This window comes from Eufriesea mexicana, unplaced genomic scaffold (assembly GCF_001483705.2).
Source record: "Eufriesea mexicana isolate 0111107269 unplaced genomic scaffold, ASM148370v2 scaffold17514, whole genome shotgun sequence".
In the NCBI taxonomy this organism is placed as follows: domain Eukaryota; kingdom Metazoa; phylum Arthropoda; class Insecta; order Hymenoptera; family Apidae; genus Eufriesea; species Eufriesea mexicana.
Window position 1 is genome coordinate 169,152 of NW_016924843.1, and position 6,267 is coordinate 175,418.

Genomic DNA, 6,267 nt, shown 5'->3' on the forward strand with positions numbered 1-6,267 from the left:
CTTCGCTCTGTCTCTTGAGAAAGAACACGAATCACCGTTACCACGCTCCTCCTACGTTCCCGGGGGGGCGTCGTCAGCGAGCAACTATCGCGTCACCTCGTGCAATCGCGGATAAATCGTTGAACGGGGCAATCGTTCATCGATCTATCCCGTCTTATTAAACGGCGAGAGTCGGGGAACGTTGCGCTGCACTGGTGGAAGAGGCCGAGGGATGAGAGAAGCAAGGAAATGAGGAAACCGTGCGAGAGAAGCTCAAAATGCAAGATGCGAGCGTAACGCGTCACAGTGGCTTTCCGGACAAAAACTCATGGCTGTAAAACGAAAAAAAGAAAAAAGCGAAAAACAGAAAGAACAAAAATGCAACACCGAGACACGCGGAGCGAACGAACAGAGAACCGGTAGCGATTTAGGTTAGTCGCGTAGTTGATAAAACTTGTGTACAGCCGAGGCTCGGTTTTATGGAGACATATATACAAACTCTGTGGCACACTGTGTCGCCATTCGCCGTTCGGGTGGACTCTGGTAGTCGATCGGATATACAACTTCTAAACGCTCGATCGTCCTTTCGTAACTAGTAGCTAGTTATACATTCGTCTTTTTACACACCCAATGAACGTTCGATAAGCAAAGGAACAAGCAGAACACGAAGAGGCTAAATCTCGTGGGCGTTTTCCACGTGTATTCGGAGATTTAATCGTGGACCACACGTGTCTGTTGCAGCTCAAAACACACAGTTTCTCCGTTCCCGAAACCAATCGACGTTGCGAACAAAGAAATCGCGAATTCTAACGAACGGTTATATATGATATTAAACGTAGCAGCTAGTAAAATCAAATACAAATCGCAGTACCTCCAGTTCGCGGTTACTTTTATCGAACGTGGTGGAAACAATTCGTACTATATATGAAGGTCGCGTTTAGGCTACCGGTTCTCTCCGCTCGTTCGTTCCACGATGTCCGCCGGCTGTTTCGGGCGAGATCGGCCGCGGTTACCGATCGTGGATCGGCCGATCTCGCGGGCCCGAAGAGCGGCCCCCCTTTTCTCGAGGAAAATGATTTTCGTGCGCGTGTGCGACACACGCAACGGGCATTATGTTACAAACGAAACGAGCTTTACCGCGCCCCTCCCCTCACGGGGGAGTCGCGGATGTTATAGAAATGAAAAAAGAAAATGAAAAAAAAAAAAAAAAAAAAAAAAAAAAAAAAAGAAAACGCGAGAGAAAGAGAGAGAGAGAGAGAGAGAGAGGGAGAGAGGGAGAGAGAGGGAAGGATAATTGCGCATACAAAGAGTTTATATATATACGATTGAACCGGTGTACTCGTTTAGTCGTCTCAACGTAGTTCTGCGACGACGGGGATCAGTTTTATAAGGCGAGGCCGCGAGGCAGAGGACCGAGAAACGAGACGAAGATATATATATATATATATGAGAAAACGAAAACAAAAAAAAAAAACACAAAAAATCACAAAAAAAAAAAAAAAAAACACAAAAAATCACAAAAAAAAAAAAGAAGGATAACAAGGAAAAGTAAATAATCGCAGAACGTGAGTCCAAATCAACAAAGAGTATATTTACTATTGTGTGACTATTATGTTACGGAGAGAATCAAACGTGTCGCATGTAGGCATCGAGAGATATGCATACGTTTATTGAAGTAAAACGGCGGTACATGCACACACAATATAAATAAGGGAACCACGTAGACTGAGTAAATGCAATATATATGTACGATGACCGTTCGCCATGTTGTTGAGCCGTTGAGCTGTTGTCGAGCTGTCGAGCCTGATTCGAAGTTATATAGTATAGCGTAATAGGGAGAGCCAAGGTGGAACGATGTCCGCGGTTAGGGCAGGGAAGGACGGAGGATAGCTAATGGGGAAATTAACGGAACGGGACATGCAATTCTTGAAAGACTGCAGAGGGACGGTTTTAACGACACCAAATACAAGATAGTACTGACATTGGATAGACTGAAGGCACTTTAGTAGTAACTTAACGCCATATCGTACTGTACCGTACTCGATTGAACAAAATGAAAAGATGGGAAAAAGGAAAAAAAACAATTTGTGCTTAGCCAGTACAACTGGGGACACAGTTTTACTGCTATATATTCTATATATTCTGTATATTATATATATTATATTAGAAGGCATGGATTTTTATCGTTACCCACAGAAATGAGATACGTTCGTTTATTTCCTGTTTGACTCGAAATGATGCAACGTGGGTAGAAAATCTATATATATATTGTTCCGAGAGCAAAAAGTGTGCTTTTTTAGGACGGACTATTGAATTTGTTACGTAAATTAATAATCAACTAAAGCTAATCGTTATATCGTAGATCCTCTTTTTTGTAAATATTTAAATTCTAAATAACGTGAGACAAGGATGTGTGTGTCCAGGGTCATAGAAATTATCGTTGTTAAAAATATATCCTTGTCTTACTTGTTACGAGTTTTACGCAAGTCTATCTGAAACATAATTTTTTATGTATTTCATTCAGAAAGATCATGCTTGAAACGAGAGAGAGAGAGAGAGAGAGAGCGCGAGCGAAAGAAAGAAAGAAAGAGAGAGAGCGAGAGAGAGGTGGAGGAATAGAAGGAAGAGGGATAAGGATGGGAAGGAAAGTATAGATATTCTTTGCGAGTTCTTTTTTTTTTCTTTTTTTTTTTTTTTTTTTTTTTTTTTTTGTTTTCTTGGGTCTTCAAGACTTGTTCTATTATAGCGTGTGCCACGCGCAAACAGTCGAGTCGATTAATCGATTACTGTTCAAAAGGGATACGGCTACAGTGATGGTATATAGGCTTAGTCGTGAGAGACAGCACTAAAATACGATTGTAGCTTACTATATTTTGCACTTTACACTTTGTCGAATCCTCTCTAGTCGGACCTTCGTTCATAGATCGATTGTTTGAGGTTATGGACGACATGCATGAATCGGAGAGGAAGCGAAAAAAACGATTTATATACAAATTTTTTCACTAGTTGGGCATAGACATTAGACGACTAGAGGCTATATAATAATAATTATAAATATTATTACTGCTACTATTAATTAATTGTAATCGTAACGGAGACCTTCGTTGTTATTTTAAATGCGTGGGGATTTCGAGGAGCAGGGAAGAGAGATGAGGCGAAAATGGCGGACAGGGGACACACCACGTGACTCGTACGACCTTTCCGTGTCCACGTTTCGCCCACGATTGACCAGTGTTGTTCGTTCGTTATTTCGAGAGATATCTAGCGTTGCAAAGATAAAAGAGGAAGATTCATTTTTTCTTTTTTTCTTTTTTTTTTTTTTTTTTTTTTTTTTTTAAAGAGAAACAACGGGAGCGATCGTGAGGATCGGTTGCCTCCGGACGCGAACACGCGCGTACTTTTAGGAAGATAGCCGGATATATTATTAGTTAGGCAGGCAGCAATGATTAGAGGAGTAGACGAAGTAATACTAAAAGGATAAAAAAAAAAAAATAAAACGCGATGAGAGAGGGGAGCTAAAAAGCATACGAGGATAATGTCTTTTAGCGTTTCTGATCGTAATGGACCGTGCCGCTGACTCGCAAATCGATGTGCTCTCAGGTCAATTATCTTCAAAATTTCTAACTCTTATGGACCAAAGAGTATCCGCCGTTCCGTGTCGGTGGATTATTTTCGCCGGGGGGGAGTGGGGGAAAGGTGCGTGTCGTTTTTACCTTTTTCCACGTTTCTTTCGAGAGAAAAATTTCTTTTAGTTTTCTTTTTTTTCCCCCCGTTTTCGTCCTTCGCGCGAGCAGACGTTTCAAATTTCCCGCGGAAAGGGAATGGCGGTCGCGGGCCGGTCTTTCGGTGAAATTGTGTTCTCGATGGGTTGACGCGGAGCCCGTCCAAATATGAAATGAAGAAAAAAGGCGAAAAATGCGAAAAAAAAAAAAACGGAGTATAGACGCGAAGGGAAATCGAGGAAAGAAGGTGTACACTGAATAGTTAATATATATATATATATATGCAAAGAGGCAGCGGCTAAGCAGCTTATATCGATTTAAAGTAAAGAGGAAACAAAATAATAATTAAAGTAAATACACTCACATTTGATAATCACTGAGAGGCTAAGACTAACTCAATTTTAGATGGCAGGCAAAGGGGAAGGTTCGTTAGAAGCGTGTGTCGATACGAAAAATGGAAAGTACAGAGGAACAGAGCTCTCGGATCGCCTAAAACAAAAATCTTATTGCCAAATTTCGAATAGGAATCGATTAGATTCCATCTTTCTCCTTTATTTACATTTTCTTTTCTCTCTATGGTGTTCTTTTCCAACTGTAAACCAGGAAGACAAGCTTCAAAAACAGGTTAGGTTTCTTTAACACTAGAACTACCGGTCTGTGTATAGTATACCTAAATACAAAGCGCGCAATTAATTAATACGATACAGTGAAAACAATTTCGACCCAATGTGTACAAAAATCGATATAATTTCGAATAATTTCGACCAGAAGCAACCGTTGTATACTCGCAGCAATGGCGGAAGTTAGATGTCCGAAACCGGGTGGTTTCGGCCGCCATAACAGTTCTAGTGTTAATCTCCCGGTGGCTTTCCGTGGTAGCTCGTTTTGGGAAATCCGATTTTATTCGTCCGTAGGGGAAAGGAGCGTTAGTTTACCCTAGTCGACTTTTACGTGAGAAATCGCTCGAAAGACGTGAAACTCTCTCGTCTATCCTTGTTGACCATGTGTTTGTTTTCTTCTTTAAATTTTATTTCTTCGCATAATATATCGTTCCGTTGAACAATCTCACTCGTGGTCGTGGTCTTTAAACGAGGAAGCAAAGATGCGCGTGTAATTTCGACCGTCGGTCAAAGCCTCGAAAGGCAGTTGCAGAGCAATTTGTCCAGCCGGAGGACGAAAGTTTGGGGCAGGGGGGGTTTACCAACGACGCGTACACGGTACACGAGTCGAGCCGACGTCTCCGCTTACATCGAATTCCTTGATTATGGTATCTCAAGGCTCGTGATCAGGGTAAACTGATACCTAATGAAATTGTTGAAATTTAGTAACCGATCTTGAAGCTTGCTACGAAAAATTTATCGTACAACATTCGCTCACGTTCGTTGCCTTTAAATGTTGTTAAACTTTTTAGAATTAAGGTTGTAAAAAAAGGGGGAGGAAAGGAGGGGGGGAAAAAAGAAAAAAAAAGTATAAGCGTAAATTCATGTTGCCAATCAGTAAAACTTAGTAGACTCTCGGGTTAGGGGGATGGTGGGGGGCGAGTGGGGGCGGGGCGTCTTTTAAGGTTTAAGGATGTAATGATACGAGGCCCCTCGTATTCGTACAAAATTAGTGTTCAAATTGTAAAAAGTGTTCATAGGGGGAAAAAAAAGGAAGAATCAAACACGTTCGAGTGTTGACGGGGAATTTGCTTGTAAGGGAGGGGGTACCTTGCGCTTGTGCTACGCGCCTGTATCTCTCCTCGACCAAAGTCGCGCGGCAGGGATGAACGGAGATGAGAACGGGAGAGAAACGGGAGTGAATCGAGGAACATTTTTGTTGTTGTGTTGTCGGTACAATCGAATCTGCAACTGTCTTTTGCTACCCTCCCCCCCGTTTATGTGAATTTCACCCCGGGCACAGGCGAATTTCTCACGCTAATCGCGGTTAGGATCACAGAGGTCTCGTTGATGAGTTTCGTGTTGAAAATATTTTAATTAATTTATAAGTCTACGGACATTGCGGGTGGGTTAAAGGGGGAAAAGATTATGAGAAAGAAGAAAAATTTTACATAGATTATATTATATTTATGTGGGGCTCTTGCAATGGCGGCGAGCCAGCGATTCTCGTCTATTTCATTCGTCCCTAATCTCGATGGGGCCACCAGTCAATACCGATTATTCTAAGTTTCTTTATCACGTGTTACATCCGGGCATTCAGCCGCTCTTGCAAGAGGAACAGAGAGTAAGAGAGAGCGAGAGAGAGAGAGAGAGAGAGAGAGAGAGATCGAGCGAGCGAGAGAAAGAGCGAAAGAGAGAGAGAGCGAGAGAGAGAGTGTGGTAAATTACGAGGCTTAAAAAGCAGACTGTACTATCGGATAGATTTTAATATATATATATTAAATATAAATATATATATATATACATAAACATATATATATATATATATTAAAAAAGAAAAGAATCATAGTTTATTATCGCAAATAAATTACACGCATATGTACACAGACACGTATACAGAGAGAGAGAAACACATATACAAAGTACGCGACTGGCGTAAAGATGGTACATATATATATATATATATA

At 41.3% G+C, this 6,267-nt stretch overlaps 1 protein-coding gene across 5 annotated transcripts in view; it reads left to right on the plus strand.

Moving 5' to 3' along the window:
• LOC108554156 (zinc finger and BTB domain-containing protein ttk) overlaps nt 1–6,267 on the plus strand; it is a 33,427-nt gene that overhangs the window by 21,769 nt on the left and 5,391 nt on the right. The window lies entirely within an intron of this gene.